Source organism: Triticum urartu, unplaced genomic scaffold, assembly GCF_003073215.2.
Source record: "Triticum urartu cultivar G1812 unplaced genomic scaffold, Tu2.1 TuUngrouped_contig_180, whole genome shotgun sequence".
Lineage (NCBI taxonomy): Eukaryota > Viridiplantae > Streptophyta > Magnoliopsida > Poales > Poaceae > Triticum > Triticum urartu.
The window spans coordinates 83,843-97,401 of NW_024112257.1; positions in this window are offsets into that span (position 1 = coordinate 83,843).

Genomic DNA, 13,559 nt, shown 5'->3' on the forward strand with positions numbered 1-13,559 from the left:
CACCCGGAGCGGTCTGATGACTGGATTACACGTGAACAAACCAGGAGTTTCGCCAGCTGGTTGCAAGCATGTACCATGCATGACACCTCTATTGAAGATGACCTATACTTGCTGTCCCAGTTACCATCTTTGAATATAATGACTTTCAAAGGGTACGAGATAAATGGTAATACATTTTACACGATCGCCCAAGATAAGAAGAGCACCAACCAAAACAGTGGTGTCCGCTTTGATGCAGAAACCAAGACGGGAAAGGAAACATATTATGGTTATATACAGGACATATGGGAACTTGACTATCGACATGGTTTGAAGGTCCCTTTGTTTCGGTGCAAATGGGTCAATATGACACGAGGCGGGGTTACGAAAGACCCGCAGTACGGAATGACAACAGTGGATCTCAACAATCTTGCTTATGCAGACGAACCATTCGTCCTAGCCAATGATGTGGCAGAGGTTTTCTATGTGAAGGACATGTCTACCAAGCCTAGAAAAAGAAAAGATAAGGAAGCGAATGCATCGTACGATGAGCCAAAGCGGCACATAGTTCTTTATGGGAAGAGAAACATCGTGGGAGTGGATGACAAGACAGACAAGTCAGAAGATTATGAAAAGTTTGATGAAATTGCTCCATTCACAGTGAATATTGACCCGAGCATCCCGTTAAATGATGAAGATTTTCCATGGCTACGACGCAAAGGGACACACGCGAAGAAAAAGTTTCACACCAAAGATCTGGGATGTGATCGGCTTAACTATCATCACTTTCTTCTGTGTTTCACACCCAGGAGGGAATCTCTGTAATAGTTAGGATAGCTAGTTATGTGTTTTGGCATTTGAAACGCGAAGAAATTTTATGTGCAAGCAAATTCTTTCATGAATTTACTGATTTTTCAGCTAAATGACCCTGAAATTGAAAAGCATTTCAAATGAACTCAGAAAAGGATGAAAGTTGGCATGGTATCATAATTTCACCCACATGGCATGTGCAAAAAAGTAGAGAGGGTTACCGCTAAAACTGGATGCACTTCGTGTACAAAATTGACAATCTGTTTCGAAGTATCAGGGTTTCGGACCAAAACTCATCCGTTACAAAGGCATTTCATTTTTTAAATAACCTAAGCATTACCAAATTGAATATAATGATAAAACACGCTAATATTAAACATAAGAAAAAAGAGTCACTGAAAAATCTATTTTCAAAGTTAAGTTATTCACAAAAATAAATAAAGCAAAAAAATAAGAAAAAAAGCCCACCTACTGGGCCACAGCGGCCTGCATACGACTAGAAACCCAAATTCAAGTTGGGCCAGGATGCAGGCCCACTAGCCCAGTAGGCCCAACAGGGCATCACAGAAGAGGTAGGCCTAGAAGGCCTGCTTAAGAGAGGAGCTCGACACAGCAGCGACGGCGGGGCTTATAAGCAGGTGCGAGTGCCCCTCGGCTAGCGAGGTGGGACAAAACTTTTGTGCCCCTCGCCTAGCAGCGTACCCCCCTTTAGTACCGGTTCGCGACACCAACCGGTACTAAAGGGGGGGCCTTTAGTACCGGTTGGTTCCACAAACCGGTACTAAAGGGGGGTGCTTCCCGCCGCTTGGCTGGCCAAAACAGGCCTTTAGTACCGGTTGGTGGCTCCAACCGGTACTAAAGGTGCCTTCTATATATACAACACTTACGAAAATTTCATTCTCCCTTTGTTTCTTCCTCTGTTTCCCCATTGAAGCACCGCCCGCGCGCCCCGACCGATCGACACTGTCGCCGTCGCCGCCCCGTCCCCGTCGCCGCCCCCGTCCTCGTCGCCTCCCCCGTCCCCGTCGCCGCCCTCGTCTCTGTCGCCGCCACGGGCCCGTCCCCGTTGCGCCGTCCCCGCGTCGCCGCCCCCGCGTCACGCCCCGGCCCGTCGCCGTCACCCCGCTGTGAGCTCTCCCCATCTAACCCCTCTCCCTCGCCCCCGGCGGCCACCATGGGCGCCGCCCCTCCCCGAGCCCATACACACACACACAAGCATGATGAACACACACACACACACACGTACATATGTATGAATTAATGCATGTATATATTAGTATATACGTATTTTGTATGTTTAATTAGTTTAGATTTTTTAGATTATTATTTTTTCACTAGTATATATGTATGAATGCATGTTAGATGGATATAATTAGTGTTTAATTAGTATGGAATTTTTTTTATATAATGTTGTTTTTCAGTTTTTTAATGGATGTATAAAAGTTGTGTTTTCTGTTTTTAGTGTTAGATGCTTAATTAGTATGAAATAGCATATAGAATTTTGACATATGCAATGATAGCATAATTAGTGTTATATAGAAATGTTAGAAATTTTAGTTATCAAAATCCAATCATTAAAAAAATGTTACTTTTTGCGGGCATATAGCTAGTATTTGTTGTCGACGATGCCCGGCCCGCATCCTCGCCGTCGACACGTCCGCGACGACGTCCAGCTGACCCATGTCCGGGACTGGGCTCCGCCGGGCTGGCACTGGGAGGTGCTGCCTGGAGGGGCGCGCCGCTTGATGAGGAACCCGGCCTCGGGTCCCGTCGTCGACCTTGATCTCGTTTGGTGGCGTTCGCGTGGGCCAGTTTCGGTGCGGAGGGAGCCGGCCCCGCCGGAGGTGGTACGTCGTCATGTCAGGGAGGAGGACGAGCACGTCCATTGCTACATGGTTGCGTTAGAGGGCGGCATGTTCTCCAATACCTGGCAGTTTCTTCAGGGATCTCACTTCAGCTATGATCCTGTGAGGGTTCCTTCTCTTTGGGTGTCCACCGCCTAGCCAGTGATGTACTATTCAATATTATATATTATTCGAGACGATGTATTCGAGATTAAATCTATTATTCAAGACGATGTATTCGAGATTATATCTATTATTCGAGACGATGTATTCGAGATTATATCTATTATTCGAGATTATACTAAATTGTTTTATATTTCTTTTGGCATAGTTAAATAAAAGCTATGGCGGACAATACCGACAGAGAGAGAGAGCAGACCATGTTCGATATCATACGCAGGCCAGATGATGATCAGAATGAAGAAGACTTTCACGGCTCCGAATTTCTAAACAACACCGGAGAGGGTGATATGATATTCGATCGCGATGACTGAGAAGATGAAGTCATGAACTACGACGAAGAACATGTTGATCCTGAAACAACAAACACCGGCGAGGTATATATATTTATATAAGCAGGAATCTGGTGATCATCGCATGTTTTAAATGAGTTGAAGATATATTAACGAATCGATCTTTCTTCTTTCAGCCATCCGGATCGAGCAAATCTTCAGGGAAAAGGACGAAACGAGGCCCGAACAAAAAGTTGAAGGAGGGCGTAAAGTACAATATCGAGGCATTCAAACCTAATGGCGAACCATTAGCGCCTAAGAAGATTGCGGACAAGTTCGTTCGTCAGTGCGAAGTTCTTGTGAAGGACCAACTCCCGATCTCCCTGAAAGAATGGAGAAAGCCAGCAAAGCCACGTCCAAATGTTACTTTTGTCGAAGAGAATAAAAAAAACTGCTTTGGGATACTCTCATGGAACATTTCACCCTACCAGATCATTTCACAGAAGCAGATGTGCAGAAAGTCAAGAACGCTGCTTTTAGGAAGATGGCGGTTGCATTCAAGAACCACAAAGAGAACGACGTGGGAGAAGTACGTCAAGGGAGGAAGCAAGACTCCAGTATTCGAGGGGATACTAGAGAATCAATGTGCTCATTGGGATGATTTCGTGAAATTCAAGGATTCAGAATTAGCTAAGGAACGGTCGAGAATAAACAAGGAGAATGCCGAAAAAAAGGATAAGTTCCATAAGATGGGGCCAGGTGGCTACGCGGTGGCAATGCCTAAGTGGGACAAGTCTGAGAAAGAGATGGAGGATGCAAGTGTCACTCCGGTTACTAAGAGCTGGCCCCCCAGGTGCAGGACTTGGTTCTATGCGCATGGGGGGGGGGTTGGACCCGAAGACAGGCAATGTTCCGACGAAGGCATGTCTGAACGGAGCCGACGATGCGCTACTTGTTGCAATAGAAGAGGCTCGATCGGGGGTGTTCCAACCCAATAGAGAGAACAACAAGCTTACGCGTGCCCTGGGAAATCCTGAACACCCGGGAAGAACATGAGGCAAGGGTGCTATTCCGTGGTATGAGGGGTTTTCGGAATGGAACTCCGACTACAGAACCCGTGTGAGAAAGAAGATTGCGGAGGAGAAGAAGAGGAAGATGGAGGAGGAGAAGAGGAAGCGGGACTATGAACGCCTTCAAGGCCTAGAAGCAAGTCAAGCGGAATTGCCAGTTAAATTCCAGCGGCAGCAGGAGCAGATCGACTCAGTTAGCCAGCAAAGAGGGTCTCAGCATCTGCAGCAGCTAGCGGATGATCCAGCATTTGATAGCACCGCCCCATCCATGCCGAGAAGCAGCGTGGGTTCCGCCCCGGGCGACACAGTGCTGGATAGATACCCCGTGGATGACATCACGGAGAACACTAACTACGAGCTACACTTCAAAATGAAGAACATATCCATGAAGGTGGCGGATGCCGTTGCTTTTTCAAATTCCCCCGAGGCAACCTTCCATTGCAACCCGATTCCAGCGGGCTATGCTTGTGTCTTGGTTGATGAGGTGGTGGACCCATATTCGGAGCTACAGCTTGACATTCCTGGAGGTGACGACGAGCACACATTGGGAGAGGCCATACATCATGTCATCCTATGGAGAAAGGATTGCATCATCTTTCTAAGGCCACCGACACCACGTCACCCGACTCCTCGTTGAAGTCCGCCACCGAGTCAGCAGACTCCCGCTCCAAGTCCACCAACGCGTGAGGCCACTCCTCCTCCTCCAAGTCCGGCAAAGTGTCAGGCCACTCCTCCTCCAAGTCCGACACAGCGTCAGACGTCCACTCCTCCTCCAAGTCCGGCACAACCTCAGGCCACTCCTCCTCCAAGTTCGGCACAGCTTCAGGCCACTCCTCCTTGTCCAACTCAGCCCCGTCAGCCGTCTCCGCCGCCTCAGCAATCGCAGAAGAGACACCCCGCAGCTATGGTGCGTAGCGGTACGAGTCGAGGTCATAGTACAGGAAGTACAGGCGGAGGCAAGCGATATAAATATGGTCCAAACCTCAATACTCCTCTTCCTGTGAGGGCTTACGACAGGACCGAGGAGCAAACCAATGCCAAAGTGCGGGCAGAAGTCGACGCCCATTTTGGACCGAAACCGCCACCGCCGCCAAGGGAGAAAGTGCCTGTGGAAGTAGTTGACCACTTCATTCATATGGCTCAACCACCAGCTCCTAAGCATGTTGACACAGACTATGAGCGCCACATCAGGACGTTACATCGACAATGTCTACAGAAGGAGGCGAGCTCAAGCTCGAGCAAACAACAAGCAACTGTCAAAAAATGCGGGAAAACCGTTGCCGAGCTAGGAGAACAGGCGGCGCAATCGATCCCCCCGCTTGTTGTGCCGCCAACAACACGTGACAGTACGCGCGCCCAATATTATTGTGGCCAAACAGTTTACGTTCCGGAGGTGGGCAATGTGGTAATAACCCAGGAGCATATAATGCAGGCTGAAGAACTCAAGATCACTGTTGGACAACTCCTCGAGATCGAGGACATGCCTGTGATTACAGAGGAGGAAATAAAACCGAAATATGTCCGGGGCCAACCTTTGGTCAAGCCAGAAGATGTCAAGAAGCTCCCAACGAGAATGTATGAATTGCATCAATGGTACATGGACATTACCAAGAGATCTGATCCAGAGTCCCTCATGGTGTATGTCAAGATGGATCATTACTACCATCAGAAAGCTGTGGCCATTGAGTATTCTGAACTGTTTCAGTTATACAATCAAGACGCACTCGACAAATCTATCATCAGTTGCTATTGTCTGTAAGTGATTTCTTTCTGTAATTTAAGTCTCAAGCTAGCTGTAGTGATCCTTTTGATCAATCATTACATGTAATTATCCTCACTATATTCTTTTATGTGGTATTATGCAGGATGAAGATGTATGAAATGAGAAAAGGTGGACGCTATGGCATTGGGTTCATTGACCCAAACACCGTTAAAGAATACACATGGAAAATAAACAAGCATTATGAAAAAGAGGTAGAGGACAGCATGCTAGAGTTATTGAAGAGCCTCAAATACAATGAAGATATACTACCTTACAACTTCCAGTGAGTCACACTTTCTTGTACTACAAATTCTCTGTTTTTTGCCTACTAGCTAGCTGAAGGAAATATGCCCTAGAGGCAATAATAAAGTTATTATTTATTTCCTTATATCATGATAAATGTTTATTATTCGTGCTAGAATTATATTAACCGGAAACATAATACATGTGTGAATACATAGACAAACAGAATGTCACTAGTATGCCTCTACTTGACTAGCTCGTTAATCAAAGATGGTCATGTTTCCTAACCATGGACAAAGAGTTGTTATTTGATTAACGGGATCACATCATTAGTTGAATGATCTGATTGACATGACCCATTCCATTAGCTTAGCACCCGATCGTTTAGTATGTTGCTATTGCTTTCTTCATGACTTATACATGTTCCTATGACTATGAGATTATGCAACTCCCGTTTGCCGGAGGAACACTTTGTGTGCTACCAAACGTCACAACGTAAATGGGTGATTATAAAGGAGCTCTACAGGTGTCTCCAAAGGTACATGTTGGGTTGGCGTATTTCGAGATTAGGATTTGTCACTCCGAATGTCGGAGAGGTATCTCTGGGCCCTCTCGGTAATGCACATCACATAAGCCTTGCAAGCACTGCAACTAATATGTTAGTTGTGAGATGATGTATTACGGAACGAGTAAAGAGACTTGCCGGTAACGAGATTGAACTAGGTATTGGATACCGACGATCTAATCTCGGGCAAGTAACATACCGATGACAAAGGGAACAACGTATGTTGTTATGCGGTCTGACCGATAAAGATCTTCATAGAATATGTAGGAGCCAATATGGGCATCCAGGTCCCGCTATTGGTTATTGACCAGAGACGTGTCTCGGTCATGTCTACATTGTTCTCGAACCGTAGGGTCCGCACGATTAATGTTACGATGATAGTTATTATGAGTTTATGCATTTTGATGTACCGAAGTTAGTTCGGAGTCCCGGATGTGATCACGGACATGACGAGGAGCCTCGAAATGGTCGAGACATAAAGATTGATATATTGGAAGCCTATGTTTGGATATCGGAATTGTTCCGGGTGAAATCGGGATTTTACCGGAGTACCGGGAGGTTACTGGAACCCCCCGGGAACTATATGGGCCTTAGTGGGCTTTAGTGGAAAGGTGAAAGGGGCAGCCCAAGGTGGGCTGCGCACCTCCCCCCTCCCCTAGTCCTATTAGGACTAGGAGAGGTGGCCGGCCCCCCTCTCTCTCTTTCCCCCTCGGGGAATCCTAGTCCAACTAGGATTGGGGGGGGAGTCCTACTCCCGGTAGGAGTAGGACTCCTCCTGCGCCCTCCTCCTGGCCGGCCGCACCCTCCCCCTTGGCTCCTTTATATACGGAGGCAGGGGGCACCTATGGACACACAAGTTGATCATTGAGATCGTTCCTTAGCCATGTGCGGTGCCCCCTGCCACCATATTCCACCTCGATCATATCGTTGTAGTGCTTAGGCGAAGCCCTGCGTCGGTAGAACATCAAGATCGTCACCACGCCGTCGTGCTGACGGAACTCCTCCCCGAAGCTTTGCTGGATCGGATCCCGGGGATCGTCATCGAGCTGTACGTGTGCTAAGAACTCGGAGGTGCCGGAGTAACGGTGCTTGGATCGGTCAGATCGGGAAGACGTATGACTACTTCCTCTACGTTGTGTCAACGCTTCCGCGGTCGGTCTGCGTGGGTACGTAGATCATACTCTCCCCCTCGTTGCTATGCATCACCATGATCTTGCGTGTGCGTAGGAAAGATTTTGAAATTACTACGTTCCCCAACAGTGGCATCCGAGCCTAGGTTTTATGGTTTGATGTTATATGCACGAGTAGAACAGAAGTGAGTTGTGGGCGATATAAGTCATACTGCCTACCTACATGTCATACTTTGGTTCGACGGTATTGTTGGACGACACGACCCGGACCAACATTACGCGTACGCTTACGCGAGACCGGTTCCCCCGACGTGCTTTGCACATAGGTGGCTTGCGGGCGACTGTCTATCCAACTTTTGTTGAACCGAGTGTGGCTACGCCCGGTCCTTGCGAAGGTTAAAACGGAGTCTATTTGACAAACTATCGTTGTGGTTTTGATGCGTAGGTGAGATTGGTTCTTGCTTAAGCCCGTAGCAGCCACGTAAAACTTGCAACAACAAAGTAGAGGACGTCTAACTTGTTTTTGCAGGGCATGTTGTGATGTGATATGGTCAAGGCATGATGATGAATTTTATTGTATGAGATGATCATGTTTTGTAACCGAGTTATCGGCAACTGGCAGGAGCCATATGGTTGTCACTTTATTGTATGCAATACAATCGCGATGTAATGCTTTACTTTATCACTAAGCGGTAGCGATAGTCGTGCAAGCATAAGATTGGCGAGACGACAACGATGCTACGATGGAGATCAAGGTGTCGCGCCGGTGACGATGGTGATCATGACGGTGCTTCGGAGATGGAGATCACAAGCACAAGATGATGATTGCATGTGATGTTTATCTTTTTATGCATCTTATCTTGCTTTGATTGACGGTAGCATTATAAGATGATCTCTCACTAAATTATCAAGAAGTGTTCTCCCTGAGTATGCACCGTTGCCAAAGTTCGTCATGCCCAGACACCACGTGATGATCGGGTGTGATAAGCTCTACGTCCATCTACAACGGATGCAAGCCAGTTTTTGCACACGCAGAATACTCAGGTTAAACTTGACGAGCCTAGAATATGCAGATATGGCCTCGGAACACGAAGACCAAAAGGTCGAGCGTGAATCATATAGTAGATATGATCAACATAGCGATGTTCACCATTGAAAACTACTCCATCTCACGTGATGATCGGTTATGGTTTAGTTGATTTGGATCACGTGATCACTTAGAGGATTAGAGGGATGTCTATCTAAGTGGGAGTTCTTAAGTAATATGATTAATTGAACTTTAATTTATCATGAACTTAGTCCTGGTAGTATTAACATATCTATGTTGTAGATCAATAGCTCGCGTTGTTGCTTTCATGTGTTTATTTTGATATGTTCCTAGAGAAAATTGTGTTGAAAGATGTTGGTAGCAATGATGCGGATTTGATCCGTGATCTGAGGTTTATCCTCATTGCTGCACAGAAGAATTATGTTCTTGATGCACCGCTAGGTGACAGACCTATTGCTGAGCAGATGCAGACATTATGAACGTTTGGCTAGCTCAATATGATGACTACTTGATAGTTTAGTGCACCATGCTTAATGGCTTAGAATCGGGACTTCAAAGACGTTTTGAACGTCATGGACCATATGAGATGTTCCAGGAGTTGAAGTTAATATTTCAAGCAAATACCCGAGTTGAGAGATATGTAGTCTCCAACAAGTTCTATAGCTAAAAGATGGAGGAGAATCGCTCAACTAGTGAGCATGTGCTCAGATTGTCTGGGTACTACAATCGCTTGAATCAAGTGGGAGTTAATCTTCTAGATAAGATAGTGATTGACAGAATTCTCTAGTCACCATCACCAAGTTAGTAGAACTTCGTGATGAACTATAATATGCAAGGGATAACGGAAACAACTCCCAAGCTCTTCGTAATGCTGAAAACAACGAAGGTAGAAATCAAGAAAAACATCAAGTGTTGATGGTTGACAAGATCACTAGTTTCAAGAAAAGGGCAAAGGGAAAAGGGGGAACTTCAAGAAGAAACAGCAAACAAGTTCCTGCTCAAGTGAAGAAGCCCAAGTCTGGTCCTAAGCCTGAGACTAAGTGCTTCTACTGCAAAGAGACTGGTCACTGGAAGCGGAACTACCCGAAGTGATTGGCGGATAAGAAGGATGGCAAAGTGAACATAAGTATATTTGATATACATGTTATTGATGTGTACTTTACTAGTGTTTATAGCAAACCCTCAGTATTTGATACTAGTTCAGTTGCTGAGATTAGTAACTCGAAACGGGAGTTGCAGAATAAACAGAGACTAGTTAAGGGTGAAGTGACGATGTGTGTTGGAAGTGGTTCCAAGATTGATATGATCATCATCACACACTCCCTATAATTTCGGGATTAGTGTTGAACCTAAATAAGTGTTATTTGGTGTTTGCGTTGAGCATGAATATGATTTGATCATGTTTATTGTAATATGGTTATTCATTTAAGTAAGAGAATAAATTGTTGTTCTGTTTACATGAATAAAACCTTATATGGTTACACACCCAATGAAAATAGTTCGTTGGATCTCGATCATAGTGATACACATAATCATAATATTGAAACCACAAGATGCAAAGTTAATAATGATAGTGCAACTTATTTGTAGCACTGCCGTTTAGGTCATATTGGTATAAAGCGCATGAAGAAACTCCATGCTGATAGGCTTTTGGAATCACTTGATTATGAATCAGTTGATGCTTGCGAACCATGCCTCATGGGCAAGATAACTAAGACTCTGTTCTTCGGAACAATGGAGCGAGCAATAGATTTGTTGGAAATCATACATACTGATGTATATGGTCCGATGAATATTGAGGCTCGCGACAGGTATCATTATTTTTTGATCTTCACAGATGATTTCAGCAGATATGAGTATATCTACTTGATGAAACATAAGTCTGAAACATTTGAAAAGTTCAAAGAATTTCAGAGTGAAGTGAAAAATCATCGTAACAAGAAAAATAAAGTTTCTACGATCTGATCGTAGAGAAGAGTATTTGAGTTACGAGTTTGGCCTTCAGTTAAAAACAATGTGAAATAGTTTCACTACTCACGCCACCTGGAACACCATAATGTAATGGTGTGTCCCAACGTCATAACCGTACTTTATTAGATATTGTGCGACCTATGATGTTTCTTACCTATTTACCACTATCATTTTGGGGTTATGCATTAAAGACAGCTGCATTCACGTTTAAAAGGGCACCATCTAAGTCCGTTGAGACGACACATTCTGAACTGTGGTTTGGCAAGAAACCAAAGTTGTCGTTTCTTAAAGTTTTGGGTTGTGATGCTTATGTGAAAAAAGTTTTCATCCTGATAAGCTCAAACCCAAATCGGAGAAATATGTCTTCATAGGATACCCAAAGGAGACTGTAGGGTACACCTTCTATCACAGATACGAAGGCAAGACATTCGTTGCTAAGAATGGATCCTTTCTAGAGAAGGAGTTTCTCTCGAAAGAAGTGAGTGGGAGGAAAGTAGAAAACTTGATAAGGTAATTGTACCTTCTCCCTTATTGGAAAGTAGTTCATCACAGAAATCTGTTCTTGTGACTACTACACCAATTAGTAGGAAGCTAATGATGATGATCATGTAACTTCAGATCAAGTTACTACTAAATCTCGTAGGTAAACCAGAGTGAGATCCGCACCAGAGTGGTACAGTAATCCTGTTCTGGAAGTCATGTTACTAGACCATGACGAACTTGCGAACTATGAGGAAGCGATGATGAGCCCAGATTCCACAAAATGGTTTGAGGCCATGAAATCTGAGATATGATCCATGTATGAGAACAAAGTATGGACTTTGATGGATTTGCCCGATGATCGGCAAGCCATAGAAAATAAATGGATCTTACAGAGGAAGACGGACGCTGATAGTAGTGTTACTATCTACAAAGCTAGAATTGTCGCAAAAGGTTTTCGACAAGTTCAAGGTGTTGACTATGATGAGATTCTCTCACTCATATCTATGCTTAAGTCTGTCCGAATCATGTTAGCAATTGCCGCATTTTATGAAATCTGGCAAATGGATAAACAAAACTGCATTCCTGAATGGATTTACTAAAGAAGAGTTGTATACGATGCAACTAGAAGGTTTTGTCGATCCTGAAGGTGTTAACTAAATATGCAAGCTCCAGCGATCCATCAATGGACTGGTGCAAGAATCTCGGAGTTGGAATATACGCTTTGATAAGTTGATCAAAGCATATAGTTTTATACAGACTTGCGGTGAAGCCTGTATTTATAAGAAAGTGAGTGGGAGCACTACAGCATTTCTGATAAGTATATGTGTATGACATATTGTTGATCGGAAATAATGTAGAATTATTCTGCAAAGCATAAAGGAGTGTTTGAAAGGAGTTTTTCAAAGAAAGACCTCGGTAAAGCTGCTTACATATTGAGTATCAAGATCTATGGAGATAGATCAAGACGCTTGATAAGTTTTTCAATGAGTACATACCTTGCCAAGTTTTTGAATTAGTTCAAAATGGAACAGTCAAAGAAAAGGTTTCTTGCCTGTGTTACAAGGTGTGAAGTTGAGTAAGACTCAAAGCCCGACCACGGCAGAAGATAGAAAGAGAATGAAAGTCATTCCCTATGCCTCAGACATAGGTTCTATAAAGTATGCCATGCTGTGTACCAGATCTATTGTATACCAAACACCGTGTTAAGAGAGGGAGTACAATAGTGATCTAGGAGTAGATCAATGGACAACGGTCAAAATTATCCTTACTGGAATAAGGATATGTTTCTCGATTACGGAAGTGACAAAAGGTTCGTCGTAAAGGGTTACGTCGATGCAAGTTTTGACACTGATCCAGATGACTCTAAGTCTCAATCTGGATACATATTGAAAGTGGGAGCAATTAGCTAGAGTAGCTCCATGCAGAGCATTGTTGACATAGAAATTTGCAAAATACATGCGGATCTGAATGTGGCAGACCCATTGACTAAACTTCTCTCACAAGCAAAACATGATCACCTTTTGGGTCTTAATCACATAGCGATATGAACTAGATTATTGAATCTAGTAAACCCTTTTGGTGCTAGTCACATGGAGATGTGAACCAATCACATAAAGATGTGAACTATTGATGTTAAATCACATGGCGATGTGATCTAGATTATTAACTCTAGTGCAAGTGGGAGACTGAAGGAAATATGCCCTAGAGGCAATAATAAAGTTATTATTTATTTCCTTATATCATGATAAATGTTTATTATTCATGCTAGAATTGTATTAACTGGAAACATAATACATGTGTGAATACATAGACAAACAGAATGTCACTAGTATGCCTCTACTTGACTAGCTCGTTAATCAAAGATGGTTATGTTTCCTATGACTTATACATGTTCCTATGACTATGAGATTATGCAACTCCCGTTTGCCGGAGGAACACTTTGTGTGCTACCAAACGTCACAACGTAACTCAGTGATTATAAAGGAGCTCTACAGGTGCCTCCAAAGGTACATGTTGGGTTGGCGTATTTCGAGATTAGGATTTGTCACTCCGAATGTCGGAGAGGTATCTCTGGGCCCTCTCGGTAATGCACATCACATAAGCCTTGCAAGCACTGCAACTAATATGTTAGTTGTGAGATGATGTATTACAGAACGAGTAAAGAGACTTGCCGGTAACGAGATTGAACTAGGTATTGGATAC